General features: G+C 42.3%; 1 pseudogene; it reads left to right on the top strand.

Moving 5' to 3' along the window:
- The first annotated feature begins 2,432 nt into the window (after positions 1 to 2,432).
- LOC103224808 (developmental pluripotency-associated protein 4 pseudogene) lies at positions 2,433 to 3,310 on the top strand (annotated as a pseudogene).
- The last annotated feature ends 12,594 nt before the right edge of the window (positions 3,311 to 15,904 follow it).

The following is a 15,904-nucleotide window of genomic DNA, read 5'->3' as shown; positions in this document are numbered from 1 at the left end:
TTCTTCCTGTGAAAAGGTTTCTTGGTATTTAAAGTAGCAAAAGTATAAAACAATGAACATCCAGTATTGAGAAATGATATGATGGAACATTACAAATTCCTGTGGATATTTATAAACTCTATATCAGTTAAGCCTTGTCAAAGGTATGCAGATCAACATGCCTTAAATTTATTTCAGAAGGTCTCGACTCAGACCATGAAGATTCACTGACATCTCATAAGAAGCCTTGGAAAACATTCTCCTTTTTTTTTTTTTTTTTTTTTTTTTTTTTTTTTTTTTTTTTGAGATGGAGTCTCACTCTGTCACCCAGGCTGGAGTGCAATGGCATGGTCTCGGCTCACCGCAAGCTCTGCCTCCTGGGTTCAAGCTATTCTCCTGCCTCAGCCTCCCCAGTAGCTGGGACTATAGGCGCGTGCCACAACACCCAGCTAGTTTTTGTATTTTTAGCAGAGACGGGGTTTCGCTATGTTGGCCAGGCCGGTCTGGAACTCCTGACCTCGTGATCTGCCCGCTTTGGCCTCCCACAGTGCTGGGGTTACAGGTGTGAGCCACCACGACCAGCCATTGCTTTTTAACCCATTTCGAATTAATTCAAAGTGCAACAAGCTGTCCTTAAGAGATTAACCCATTTCGAGTTTATTCAAAGTGCAACAAGCTGTCCTTAAGAGAATGCTAAAATGGGCCAGGCGTGGTGGCTCATGCCTGTAATCCCAGCACTTTGGGAGGCCAAGGTGGGTGGATCAGTTGAGGTCAGGAGCTTAAGACCAGCCTGGCCAATATGGTGAAACCGCACCTCTACTAAAAATCCAAAAATTAGCCAGGTGTGGTGGCAGGTGCCTGTAGTCCCAGCTACTCCGGAGGGTAAGGCAGGAGAATCGCTTGAACCTGGGAGGTGGAGGTTGCAGTGAGCCAAGGTTGTGCCACTGTACTCCAGCCTGGGCAACAGAGTGAGACTCTGTCTCAAAAAAAAAAAAAAGAGAGAGAGAGAGAATGCTAAAATTGTCTAATTTGCATTTTGGTTTTTTTCCTTTTATTTTTTAGAGACAGAGTCTTGCTCTATTGCCCAGGCTGGAGTGCAGTGGTGCAATCACAGCTCACTGCAGCCTCAACCTCCCAGGCTCAGCCTCCTGAGTAGTTCAGGTGATCCTCCCACCTCGGGAGGGAGGAACACACCACCATGCCCAGCTCATTTTTTTAAATTGTTTGTGGAGATGGAGAGAGGGGGTCTCCCTATGTTGCCCAGGCTGGTTTCTGATTCCCATGCTCCAGTGACCCTCCAGCCTTGCCCTCCCAAACCACTGGGATTACAGGCATGAGCCACCACATCCAGCCATTGTTCCATTTTTGTTAACAGTTTTATTGAAATATAATTCATATAGCATACAATTCATCCATTCAAAGTCACAATTCAATGGTTTTTAGTATATTCACAGAGTTGTACAACCACCACCACAATCAATTTTAGATCATTTTCACTGCCTCAAAAACAAGCCCCCATACCCATTAGCTGTCATGGCCCAGTCTCCCTATTCCCTGAAGCCCTACCTTCTGTCTTTATATATTTGCCTGTTCTGGACATTTTATATACAAGGAAACATACAATGTATGGTATTTTGTGACTGGCTTCTTTTACTTAGCATAATGTTTTCAAGGTTCATCCACGGTGTAGCATGTATCAGTACTTCATTCCTTTTCTTTTTCTTTTTTTTTTTTTTTTTGAGATGGAGTCTTGCTTCTGTCGCCCAGGCTGGAGTGCAGTGGCGCAATCTCAGCTCACTTCAAGGTCTGCCTCCCGGGTTCACGCCATTCTCCTGCTTCAAGCCTCATGAGGAGCTGGGACTACAGGCGCCAGCCACCATGTCTGGCTAATTTTTTGTATTTTCAGTAGAGACGGGGTTTCACCGTGTTAGCCAGGATGGTCTCAATCTCCTGACCTCATGATCTGCCCGCCTTGGCCTCCCAAAGTGCTGGGATTACAGGCGTGAGCCACTGCGCCCAGCCACTTCATTCCTTTTCATTGCTAAATAATGTTCCATTGTTTGCATATACCATATTTTATTAACATATGTCCGTTCCGCAACTGATGGATGTTTGGGTTATTTCCATTTTTTTGGCAAACATAATTTTTAAACAATGTTTATATGTAGGTCTGCTGCTTACTTTGGGTTTTTCTTTTCACAGAATTTTTAAAAATGTTTTTAGAGGTGTGGGGTCTTACTACGTTGTCTAGACTGAACTCAACCTCCTGGGCTCAAATGATCCTCTTGCCTCAGTCTCCTGAGTAGCTAGAACTATAGGTGTGAGCCACTGTACCTGGCTTCTTTTCATAGACTCTTTATGGAAAAATAGAAATTGTTTCCATCTTGGTAGTGATGATTACTGCATACCTTCACTCTGATTTAAGGATTTTGGGACTAAGCTCCACTTCTTCTCTGAGTATGGAGAAGGCAAAAGGCAAGGATTAGACTTCCTCAGAGAAGTCGAGGGAAGAGGATCAATCAAACACAATTGCTTTGCCAGGAACATCAGCAAAGGGAACCAAAGGAGAAATATCTGCTAAAGATGAAAAAAGACTCTGCCCAAAAAAGGCGGCAGAGTACAGAGATAACCCCAAACCTCAGAAGAAGATACCAATCCCCTCATCACCCTCTAAACTGCCACCTGTTAATCCGATTCACCGGGACATTCTGTGGGCCTGGTGCCTACAATTAAAGGCAAAGCCACACAGGCCTTTGGTGCCAGAAATAAGCTCCTGTGTGCCTTTGCCTATCCAAATCAAAAGAATTTTCCTAGCACAGCTAAAGAGGCCAGAATCCGGAAATCATTACCAAAAAAATCAAAAGCGGACAAAGGGGAAACGTCCCTGCAAAGCTCTGAGGAGACACATCCTCCTGAAGTGGCTCTTCTCCCTGGGGAGGGGTTGCCTGCCCTAGAAGAGTCTGCTGCTCTCCTTAAGGGAGTTAATGCAGTTGTGGTGACAACTTCTGTTCCAGAAGCTTTGCTGGCCTCCTGGGCCAGAACTGTAGCCAGGGAGAGGGCACCAGAAGCAGTGGAATCTCCACATGAGGCCCATGGTGTCAAGTGGCTTGTGGTCCATGGGAGAAGCCTCCCTGCAGACACAGATGGTTGGGTTCACGTCCCGTTTCATGCTGGACAAGCCTGGGTTCCAGAAAAGTAAGAAGGGAGAGTGAGTGCACTCTTTTTGCTTCCTGCCTCTGATTTTCCACCTCCGTACCTTGAAGACAAAATGTTGTACCCTAAATGCATTCACAGATACAGTATCTTAATAAGAAGCCTCAGGTGGGAATAGAATATCAGGAAAAAGAACACATCTGTGGTAATTAATGGCAGAAAGGCTGGACAGTTGATTCCATGGTGCTGCTGACAGGTGAACTCTGGTCCTCTCCACACCTGCTTATGGGCCATGCAGACTGGTGTGGTGGCAGATGTTAGCCGCAGTGACTGCTGCTTCGTGGGTGGACATATAGACTCTTACGTTTAAAAATGGAAAAACATTTTACAAATTACCATAAATTCTAGCTAATACATAGAAAACCTCATTCATACTACCTTTCTAAAATAGAAATGACTTCAGCAGCTCTTTTAAGTGGGAACCTCTTCAGCTGAGCATTGTGAAGGAGTTGAGAAAACAAACAGTAGTTTGCTCCTCTGCTCAATTTTCCTGACCCGAATACTGACTACTTTAGGAGCTGCTTCATTCCAATTGCAATTTCATAAAATGTAAAGTATTTTAAGGCAAAGAACGGTTGTTAATTCTCTCCTTCACCAAAACATATGATTTTGTTTTTTTTATTTTTTATTTTTTTATTATACTTTAAGTTCTAGGGTACATGTGCACAATGTGCAGGTTCGTTACATATGTATACATGTGTCTTGTTGGTGTGCTGCACCCATTAACTCATCATTTACATTAGGTACATCTCCTAATGCTATCCCTACCCCCTACCCGCTCCCCACAATAGGACCCAGTATGTGATGCTCCCCTTCCTGTGTCCAAGTGATCTCATTGTCAATTCCCACCTATGAGTGAGAACATGCGATATTTGGTTTTCTGTTCTTGCGATAGTTTGCTGAGAATGATGGTTTCCAGCTGCATCCATGTCCCTACAAAGGACACAAACTCATCCTTTTTTATGGCTGCATAGTATTCCATGGTGTATATGTGCCACATTTTCTTAATCCAGTCTGTCACTGATGGACATCTGGGTTGATTCCAAGTCTTTGCTATTGTGAATAGTGCTGCAATAAACATACGTGTGCATGTGTCTTTATAGCAGCATGATTTATAATCCTTTGGGTATATACCCAGTAATGGGATGGCTGGGTCAAATGGTATTTCTAGTTCTAGATCCTTGAGGAATCGCCATACTGTTTTCCACAATGGTTGAACCAATTTACAATCCCACCAACACTGGAAAAGTGTTCCTGTTTCTCCACATCCTCTCCAGCACCTGTTGTTTCCTGGCTTTTTAATGATTGCCATTCTAACTGGTGTGAGATGGTATCTCATTGTGGTTTTAATTTGCATTTCTCTGATATGGCCAGTAATGATGAGAATTTTTTCATGTGCCTGTTGGCTGTATGCATGTCTTCTTTTGAGAAATGTCTGTTCATATCCTTCCCCCCCCCCCTTTTTTTTTTTTTTTTTTTTTTTTGAGACGGAGTCTTGCTCTGTCGCCCAGGCTGGAGTGCAGTGGCCGGATCTCAGCTCACTGCAAGCTCCGCCTCCTGGGTTCACGCCATTCTCCTGCCTCAGCCTCCCGAGTAGCTGGGACTACAGGCACCCGCCACCTCGCCCGGCTAGTTTTTTGTAATTTTTAGTAGAGACGGGGTTTCACCGTGTTAGCCAGGATGGTCTCGATCTCCTGACCTCGTGATCCGCCCGTCTCGGCCTCCCAAAGTGCTGGGATTACAGGCTTGAGCCACCGTGCCCGGCCCCTTTCCCCCTTTTTGATGGGGTTGCTTGTTTTTTTTTTTTCGTAAATTTGTTTGAGTTATTTGTAGGTTCTGGATATTAGCCCTTTGTCAGATGAGTAGATGGCAAAAATTTTCTCCCATTCTGTAGGTTGCCTGTTCACCCTGATGGTAGTTTCTTTTGCTGTGCAGAAGCTCTTTAGTTTAACTAGATCCCATTTGTCAATTTTGGCTTTTGTTGCCGTTGCTTTTGGTGTTTTAGACATGAAGTCCTTGCCCATGCCTATGTCCTAAATGGTATTACCTAGGTATTCTTCTAGGGTTTTTATGGTTTTAGGTCTAACATTTAAGTCTCTAATTCATCTTGAATTAATTTTCGTATAAGGAGTAAGGAAAGGATCCAGTTTCAGCTTTCTACTTAGGGCTAGCCAATTTTCCCAGCACCATTTATTAAATAGGGAATCCTTTCCCCATTTCTTGTTTTTCTCAGGTTTGTCAAAGATCAGATGGCTGTAGATGTGTGGTATTATTTCTGAGGGCTCTGTTCGGTTGCATTGCTCTGTATCTCTGTTTTGGTACCAGTACCATGCTGTTTTAGTTACTGTAGCCTTGTAGTATAGTTTGGAGTCAGGTAGTGTGATGCCTCCAGCTTTGTTCTTTTGACTTAGGATTGTCTTGGCAATGTGGGCTCTTTTTTGGTTCCATATGAACTTTAAAGCAGTTTTTTCCAATTCTGTGAAGAAAGTCATTGGTAGCTTAATGGAGATGGCATTGAATCTATAGATTACCTTGGGCAGTATGGCCATTTTCACAATATTGATTCTTCCTATCCATGAGCATGGTATGTTCTTCCATTTGTTTGTGTCCTCTTTTATCTCACTGAGCAGTGGTTTGTAGTTCTCCTTGAAGAGGTTCTTTACGTCCCTTGTAAGTTGGATTCCTAGGTATTTTATTCTGTTTGAAGCTATTGTGAATGGGAGTTCATTCATGATTTGGCTCTCTGTTTGTCTGTTACTGGTGTATAACAATGCTTGTGATTTTTGCACATTGAGTTTGTATCCTGAGACTTTGCTGAAGTTGCTTATCAGCTTAAGGAGATTTTGGGCTGAGACAATGGGGTTTTCTAAATATACAATCATGTCATCTGCAAATAGGGACAATTTGACTTCTTCTTTTCCTGACTGAATACCCTTGATTTCTTTCTCTTGCCTGATTGCCCTACCCAGAACTTCCAACACTATGTTGAATAGGAGTGGTGAGAGAGGGCATCCCTGTCTTGTGCCAGTTTTCAAAGGGAATGCTTCCAGTTTTTGCCCATTCAGTATGATATTGGCAGTGGGTTTGTCATAAATAGCTCTTATTATTTTGAGATATGTTCCATCAATACCAAATGCATTGAGAGTTTTTAGCATGAAGGGCTGTTGGATTTTGTCAAAGGCCTTTTCTGCATCTATTGAGATAATCATGTGGTTTTTGTCATTGGTTCTGTTTATATGCTGGATTACGTTTATTGATTTGCGTATGTTGAACCAGCCTTGCATCTTGGGGATGAAGCCCACTTGATCATGGTGGATAAGCTTTTTGATGTGCTGCTGGATTCGGTTTGCCAGTATTTTATTGAGGATTTTTGCATCGATGTTCATCAGGGATATTGGTCTAAAATTCTCTTTTTTTGTTGTATCTCTGTCAGGCTTTGGTATCAGGATGATGTTGGCCTTGTAAAATGAGTTAGGGAGGATTCCCTCTTTTTCTATTGATTGGAATAGTTTCAGAAGGAATGGTACCAACTCCTCCTTGTACCTCTGGTAGAATTTGGCTGTGAATCTATCTGGTCCTGAACTTTTTTTGGTTGGTAGGCTATTAATTATTGGCTCAATTTCAGAGCCTGCTATTGGTCTATTCAGGGATTCAACTTTTTCCTGGTTTAGTCTTCGGAGAGTGTAAGTGTCCAGGTAATTATCCATTTCTTCTAGGTTTTCCAGTTTATTTGTGTAGAGCTGTTTATAGTATTCTCTGATGGTAGTTTGTATTTCTGCGGGGTCGGTGGTGATATCCCCTTTATCATTTTTTATTGCATCTATTTGATTCTTCTCTCTTTTCTTCTTTATTAGTCTTGCTAGCAGTCTATCAATTTTGTTGATCTTTTCAAAAAACCAACACCTGGATCCATTGATTTTTTGGAGGGTTTGTTGTGTCTCTATCTCCTTCAGTTCTGCTCTGATCTTAGTTATTTCTTGCCTTCTGCTAGCTTTCGAATGTGTTTGCTCTTGCTTCTCTAGTTCTTTTAATTGTGATGTTAGGGTATCAATTTTAGATCTTTCCTGCTTTCTCTTGTGGGCATTTAGTGCTATAAATTTCCCTCTACACACTGCTTTAAATGTGTCCCAGAGATTCTGGTATGTTGTGTGTGTGTTCTCATTGGTTTCAAAGAACATCTTGATTTCTGCCTTCATTTCGTTATGTACCCAGTAGTCATTCAGGAGCAGGTTGTCCAGTTTCCATGTAGTTGAGCGGTTTTGATTGATTTTCTTCATCCTGAGTTCTAGTTTAATGGCACTGTGGTCTGAGAGACAGTTTGTTATAATTTCTGTTCTTTTACATTTGCTGAGGAGTGCTTTACTTCCAACTATGTGGTCTATTTTGGAATAAGTGCGATGTGGTGCTGAGAAGAATGTATATTCTGTTGATTTGGGGTGGAGAGTTCTGTAGATGTCTATTAGGTCTGCTTGGTGTGGAGTTGATTTCAATTCCTGGATATCCTTGTTAACTTTCTGTCTCGTTGATCTGTCTAATGTTGATAGTGGGGTGTTAAAGTCTCCCATTATTATTGTATGGGAGTCTAAGTCTCTTTGTAAGTCTCTAAGGACTTGCTTTATGAATCTGGGTGCTCCCGTATTGGGTGCATGTATATTTAGGATAGTTAGCTCTTGCTGATGAATTGATCCCTTTACCATTATGTAATGGCCTTCTTTGTCTCTTTTGATCTTTGATGGTTTAAAGTCTGTTTTATCAGAGACTAGAATTGCAATCCCTGCTTTTTTTTTTTTGTTTTCCATTTGCTTGGTAGATCTTCCTCCATCCCTTTATTTTGAGCCTATGGGTGTCTCTGCATGCGAGATGGGTCTCCTGAATACAGCAAACTGATGGGTCTTGACTCTTTATCCAATTTGCCAGTCTGTGTCTTTTAATTGGACCATTTAGTCCATTTACATTTAACGTTAATATTGTTATGTGTGAACTTGATCCTGTCATTATGATATTAGCTGGTTATTTTGCTTGCTAGTTGATGCAGTTTCTTCCTAGCATCAATGGACTTTACATTTTGACACATTTTTGCAATGGCTAGTACCTGTTGTTCCTTTCGATGTTTAGTGCTTCCTTTAGGATCTCTTGTAGGGCAGGCCTGGTGGTGACAAAATCCCTAAGCATTTGCTTGTCTGTAAAGGATTTCATTTCTCCTTCACTTGTGAAACTTAGTTTGGCTGGATATGAAATTCTGGGTTGAAAATTCTTTTCTTTAAGAATGTTGAATATTGGCCCCCACTCTCTTCTGGCTTGGAGAGTTTCTGCTGAGAGATCTGCTGTTAGTCTGATGTGCTTCCCTTTGTGTGTAACCCGACCTTTCTCTCTGGCTGCCCTTAACATTTTTTCCTTCATTTCAACTTTGGTGAATCTGACAATTATGTGTCTTGGAGTTGCTCTTCTCAAGGAGAAGATACTTCTCAAGGAGTATCTTTGTGGCATTCTCTGTATTTCCTGAATTTGGATGTTGGCCTGCCTTACTAGATTACTAGATTGGGGAAGTTCTCCTGGATGATATCCTGCAGAGTGTTTTCCAACTTGGTTCTATTTTGTCTATCACTTTCAGGCACACCAATCAGACATAGATTTGGTCTTTTCACATAATCCCATACTTCTTGGAGGCTTTGTTCATTTCTTTTGACTCTTTTTTCTCCACACTTCTCTTCTTGCTTCATTTCATTCATTTGATCTTCAATCATTGATACTCTTCGATCATTGATATTCTTTCTTCCAGTTGATCGAGTCAGTCAATGAAGCTTGTGCATTTGTCACGTATTTCTGGTGTTATGGTTTTCATCTTTATCAGTTCTTTTAAAGTCTTCTCTGCATTGATTATTCTAGTTATCCATTCATCCATTCTTTTTTCAAGGTTTTTAGTTTCTTTGCGCTAGTTATGTAGTTCCTCCTTTAGCTCTGAGAAGTTTGATTGACTGAAGCCTTCTTCTCTCAACTCGTCAAAGTCATTCTCCGTCCAGCTTTGTTCCATTGGTGGCGACGAGCTGTGTTCCTTTGGAGGGGGAGATGCGCTCTGATTTTTTGAATTTCCAACTTTTCTGCACTGCTTTTTCCCCATCTTTGTGGTTTTATCTGCCTTTGGTCTTTGGTGATGGTGACATACTGATGGGGTTTTGGTGTGGGTGTCCTTTCTGTTTGTTAGTTTTCCTTCTAACCGTCAGGACCCTCAGCTGTAGGTCTGTTGGAGTTTGCTTGAGGTCCACTCCAGACCCTGTTTGCCTGGGTATCAGCAGCGGAGGCTGCAGAAGATAGAATATTGCTGCACAGTGAGTGTTGCTGTCTGATTCTTGCTCTGGAAGCTTCATCTCAGGGGTGTACCCTGCCATGTGAGGTGTGGGGTGTCCATCTGCACCTAGTGGGGGATGTCTCCCAGTTAGGCTACTCAGGGGTCAGGGTCCCACTTGAGCAGGCAGTCTGTCCATTCTCAGATCTCAACCTCTGTGCTGGGAGATCCACTGCTTTCTTCAAAGCTATCAGACAGGGGCATTTACCTCTGCCGAGGTTTCCTGCTGCTTTTTGTTTAGCTCTGCCCTGTCCCCAGAGGAGGAGTCTACAGAGGCAGGCTGGCCCCCTTGAGCTGCAGTGGGCTCCACCCAGTTCGAGCTTCCTGGTGGCTTTGTTTACCCACTTAAGCCTCAGCAATGGTGGGCACCCTTCCCCCAGACTTGCTGCCGCCTAGCAGTTAAATCTCAGACTGCTGTGCTAGCAATGAGGGAGGCTTCATGGGCATAGGACCCTCTGGGCCAGGTGTGGAATATAATCTCCTGGCATGCCATTTGCTAAGACCCTTGGTAAAGCACAGTATTAGGGTGGGAGTTACCCGATTTTCCAGGGGTTGTGTGTCTCAGTTTCCCTTGGCTAGGAAAAGGGATTCCCTTCCCCCTTGCACTTCCCAGGTGAGGCAATGCATCACCCTGCTTCAGCTCTCGCTGGTCGGGCTGCACCAGCTGACGAGCACTGATTGTCTGGCACTCCCCAGTGAGATGAACCTAGTACCTCAGCTGAAAATGCAGAAATCACCCCTCTTCTGTGTCACTCACACTGGGAGCTGGAGGCTGGAGCTGTTCCTATTCGGCCATCTTGGGCACGCCCAAAACACATGATTTTCAATATTCAAAACAATATTTTTCAAAGTTCTCTTAATAACCTGTGATTTCTATGGTTTGACTCCAGGATAAAAACACGAGGCACTTTGTATTACTTCGTTTATGATTCTTTTGTATATGTCTGGTATTTAAAATGTTTAAGGTTGCTTTCCATTCATACATACATAATATATTGAATATAAAATGTGTTTATTAATAGATTCTCCATAAACAAAAATCTGATGTGTTTATAAAAGAATTCATCTGTTGTATTTAGGGAACTGTATTTATTGCATGCAAATTATTGTTAGTGTTCTTAAAGTAGGATTAAACCAAAAAGTATGACTTTTCTTTTGCATGACTCATTTGTTTGTTTCTTTATCAGTTGGTGGTAAGGGTTGGATCATTTGTTTTTAATTATTTATTATTATTATTTTGAGACAGAGTCACTTAAGCTGGAGTGCAGTGGCACCATCTCAGCCCACTGCAACCTCTGACTCCCAGGCTCAAGAGATTCTCATGCCTCAGCCCCTGGAGTAGCTGGGATTACAAGCGTGTGCCACCACACCCAGCTAACTTTTGTGTTTTTAGCAGAGATGGAGTTTCACCATGTTGGCCAGGCTGGTCCCTAACTCCTGGCTTCAAGTGATCCACCTGCCTCAACCTACCAAAGTGCTGGGATTACAGATGTGAGACACCACACCCGGCCCATCTCATTTGTTTTTAAAATCACTTTATTTAGGTATGATTTATGTACAAAAAGCTGTACATATTTAATGTGTCCAATTGAGTGTAATTAATTTTTAATTTTTTGTGTACTTCCTAAATTTGTAGTCCCGTGAGTCTGGGAAGAGCTCTGTTTTTCACTTGTTGTGTTTTAATGGCAGTTTCCAACATTGTTTTGTTATTACAAGTAGGGGATTTTTTCCCCTTTAATTAAGATATTAAAAATAATGCACTGATGGCTGGGCATGGTGGCTCATGTCTGTAATCCCAGCAGTTTGGGAGGCTGAGGTGGGCAGGTCACTTGAGGTCAGGAGTTCAAGACCAGCCTGGCCAATATGGCAAAACCCTGTCTCTACTAAAAATACAAAAATTAGCTTGACGCAGTGGCACATGCCTGTAATCCCAGCTACTCGGGAGACTGAGGCAGGAGAATCACTTGAACCCAGGAGGCAGAGGTTGTGGTGAGCAGAGACTGCGCCACTGTGCTCCAGCCTGGGCGACAGAGCGAGACTCCATCTCAAAAAAAAGTAATAAATAAAATAATAATAGTAATAATTCACTGAAAGGAGTGGTGGAGTTGGGAAATTCATAACCATTGTAATATACATGTAATAGGTTTGGAAAAGAATCCTCAAAAATGTTAAAGCGAGGGAGGAAAGTTTGTTGCGAAGCAAGATGTTTTCATGGTCTGATAGTGTTGTTCCCTCCCACCCCCTCTTGGTTGTTAGTGGTCAGAATTGTTTAGTGTAATAAATAATACAGACATTTTTAAAAACTGTTTTTTGTTTAGTTGCCGTACGAATTAACATAAAATTGAATTTGATGTTTACAAACCAAGGATTTTGATTTTAGGTTAGAATTACACTTAGAATCATTAAGACTCTGTCTTCAGATCAAAACATTCTAATGATAAACTTACTATAGAGACATATTCTGGACAGGCATGGCAGCTCATGCCTGTAATCTCAGCCCTTTGGGAGGCTGTGGTGGGAAGTATTGCTTGAGATCAGGCTGAACTACATAGTGAGACTCTACCTCTACAAAAAAATTTAAAAATGAGCTGGGTGTGGTGGTACCCGCCTGTAATCTCAGCTACTCTGGAGGCTGAGATGGAAGAATCACTTGAACTCAGGAGTTTGAGACTGTAATGAACTCTGATCCCTGGTTGTGCCACTGCATTCCAGCCTGGGTGATATAGCAGGACCCTATCTAAAAATAAATAAATAAAAATAAAATAAAATAAATAATCTTGGGCAAGCTAGATCTTAAATTATGCTAGTATACTTTTAAAAAAGAATTGAATAATTTCAAAGGTTGTCTTGGATCATTAATTCATTTAGTATCTCAAATGTTAATTAGAATAATTGCTATCACTTTTTAGATTTTTCGAGTTACCTTCCTTAGGAAGTCTGTGCCATGTTATAATTTAGTTTAGTTCTTCTATAGTATAATTGTTTACTAGTTTAAAACTGTACCCAGGCCGGGCGCGGTGGCTCAAGCCTGTAATCCCAGCACTTTGGGAGGCCGAGACGGGCGGATCACAAGGTCAGGAGATCCAGACCATCCTGGCTAATATGGTGAAACCCTGTCTCTACTAAAAAAATACAAAAAACTAGCCGGGTGAGGTGACAGGCGCCTGTAGTCCCAGCTACTCGGGAGGCTGAGGCAGGAGAATGGTGTAAACCCGGAAGGCAGAGCTTGCAGTGAGTTGGGATCGGGCCACTGCACTCCAGCCTGGGCGACAGAGCGAGACTCCGTCTCAAAAAAAACAAAAACAAACAAAAAAAAAACTGTACCCTAAGTGACCAAATAAGATATCTGGCAAACAAAGAATTTGAGAATGTTATTACGTAAATACTTTTCCTGACTTTTTCTTCTTTATAGAACTAGTTGTAGCCAGGCACTGCACATAGCAGCTATAGGCACGGTTTGTGCCTTAAGCCCAGCTACTCAGGAGGCTGAGGTGGGAGGACTGCTTGAGTCCAGGAGTTCAAGGTTGCAGTGAGCTATGATTACACCACTGCACTCTAGCCTCGGCAACAGAGCGAGACACTATCTCTAAAAATAAAATAACAAAACAGACTATGTTTGGCTTAACTTCTGTGGCTTAAATTAGCTGGGCGTGTTGGCAGGCACCTGTAATCCCAGCTGCTCGAGAGGCTGAGGCAGGAGAATCGCTTGAACCCAGGAGGCGGAGGTTGCAATGAACCGAGATCATGCCATTGCACTCCAGCCTGGGCAACAAGAATTCCATCTCAAAAAAAAGAAGAGGAAGAAGAAGAAGAAGAAAAGAGAAGAAGAAGGAGGAGAAAGAAAGAAAGAAAGAAAGAAAGAAAGAAAGAAAGAAAGAAAGAAAGAAAGAAAGAAAGAAAGAAAGAAAGAAAGAAAGAAAGAAAGAAAGAAAGAAAGAAAGAAAGAAAGAAAGAAAGAAAGAAAGAAAGAAAGAAAGAAAGAAGAAAGAAAGAAGGAAAGAAAGAAAGAAAGACGAACTAGGCGAAGTGTGGCTTACACCTCCAATCCCAGAACTTTGGGAGGCCGAGGTGGGTGGATCTACTGAGGCTAGGAGTTTGAGATCAACCTGGCCAACATGACGAAACCCCATCTCTACTAAAAATACAAAAAATTAGCCCGGTGTGGTGTACGTGCTTGTAATCCTAGCTACTTGGAAGGCTGAGGCAGGAATCGCTTGAACCCCGGGGGGGCAGAGGCTGCAGTGAGCCAAGATCTTGCCACTGCACTCCAGGCTGGGTGACAGAGCACAACTCTATCTCAAAAAAAGAAAGAAAGAAAGAAAAAGAAAACTAATATATCAAAATAATTTCTAGTTTGATTCATTCACTTATTCCTTCAATAATTATTGAGTTATCATATATTACTATTGCTTTTTAGTACATACCTTCTACAATTTTTCTTTTTTTTTTTTAGACGGAGTCTTGCTCTGTCGCCCAGGCTGGAGTGCAGTGGCGCCATCTCGGCTCACTGCAAGCTTCACCTCCTGGGTTCACGCCATTCTCCTGCCTCAGCCTCCCGAGTAACTGGGACTACAGGCGCCCGCCACCAGGCCCGGCTAATTCTTTTGTATTTTTAGTAGAGATGGGGTTTCACCGTGTTAGCCAGGATGGTCTTGATCTACTGATCTCGTGATCTGCCAGCCTCGGCCTCCCAAAGTGCTGGGATTACAGGCAGGAACTACCGCGCCCGGCACCTTCTACAATTTTTTTTTTTTTTTTTTTTTTTTTTTTGGTGTGAGATGGAGATTTACTCTTGTTACTGGAGTGCAATGGCACGATCTCGGCTCACCGCATCCTCTGCACCCCAGGTTCAAGCAATTCTCCTGCCTCAGCCTCCCGGGCACCTGGGATTACAGGCATGTGCCAACACACCTGGCTAATTTTGTATTTTTAGTAGAGACGGGGTTTCACCATGTTGCCCAGGCTGATCTGGAACTCCTGACCTCAGGTGATCTGCCCCTCTCGGCCTCCCAATGTGCTGGGATTACAGGTGTGAGCCACTGCACCCAGTCCTTCTATAATTTTTCAACTGAAAAGTACTTCATTGATCAGGGCTCTTTAAACTCATCTTCATTTGCATTGTTTTACTAACTATAGTTATTATTCATGTATTAGCACTCTGAGCCTACTGTAATGGTGTATACCTTAATAAAGAACTGAATATTTGTAATGGCTGGCAGTGAATTTAGTTGTTCTTGAATTTAGAGCTTAAAATATGGGAGTAATTTGCTGCTTGATTTCCTTTGAGAAATAATAAGAAGAAAAACCGAATCTAATAACAAACAGATTTTAGGGAAAGCACTGTAAAACCATATGATCAATTCTAGCTTCTTATATAAACATGGAAAAATTGCCAGCTGAAGACTTGTCATGCTCTAAGAAGTTGAGGAGAATTTGTGTTTTTAGAACTGTGAGCCAAATGAGAACTACTGCTATGTTCATGCTTTATGAATTTAGCTTTATTTCATTCACACAATTCATGGAAAAACATGCATCTTTTAACTCAGTGTTTTTCAATTCAACTTTTAAAATACAGGATGTGGGCCAGGCTCAGTGACTCACACCTGTAATCTCATCACTTTGGGAGGCCGAGGCAGGTGGATCACAAGGTCAAGAGATAGAGACCATCCTGGCCAACATGGTGAAACCCCGTCTCCACTAAAAATACAAAAATTAGCTGGGCATATTGGTGCACACCTGTAGTCCCAGCTACTCGGGAGACTGAGGCAGGAGAATTCCTTGAAGGAGGTGGAGGTTGCAGTAAGCCAAGATCGCGCCACTGCACTCCAGCCTGGCGACAGAGCAGGACTTCGTCTCAAAAAGAAACAAACAAACAAACAAAAAACCAGGGTGTGTTACTTACTAAGGAAAACTCATGTACAATGGTTAATTACGTGACAAACATGTCAAGTAATTCCATCTGGCTTTGTGTCGCCATTTCCCCACCCCCCTTTTTTTAGAAACCAAAACCAAGAAGAAGAAGAAACATCAAAATGGACATGGAAATTAACAAATACATGATTCAATTTAATCTTCTAAGAGGTTTTTAAAAATTATTTTGAGATGGAGTCTCGCTCTGTCACCAGGCTGGAGTGCAGTGGCACAATCTCAGCTCACTGCAACCTCCATGTCCCATATTCCAGTGATTCTCCTGCTTCAACCTCCCAAGTAGCTGGGACTACAGGCAAGTGCCACCACACCCAGCTAATTTTTGTATTTTTGGTAGAGATGGGGTTTCACCATGTTGGCCAAGATGGTCTCTATCTCTTGACCTTGTGATCCACCTGCTTCAGTCTCCCAAAGTGCTGGGATTACAGGTATTTTTTATTT

This window comes from Chlorocebus sabaeus, chromosome 1, assembly GCF_047675955.1.
Source record: "Chlorocebus sabaeus isolate Y175 chromosome 1, mChlSab1.0.hap1, whole genome shotgun sequence".
Classification (NCBI taxonomy): domain Eukaryota; kingdom Metazoa; phylum Chordata; class Mammalia; order Primates; family Cercopithecidae; genus Chlorocebus; species Chlorocebus sabaeus.
The sequence above is the reverse complement of the archived record's forward strand: the minus strand, read 5'-3'. Positions and strand labels throughout refer to the sequence as shown.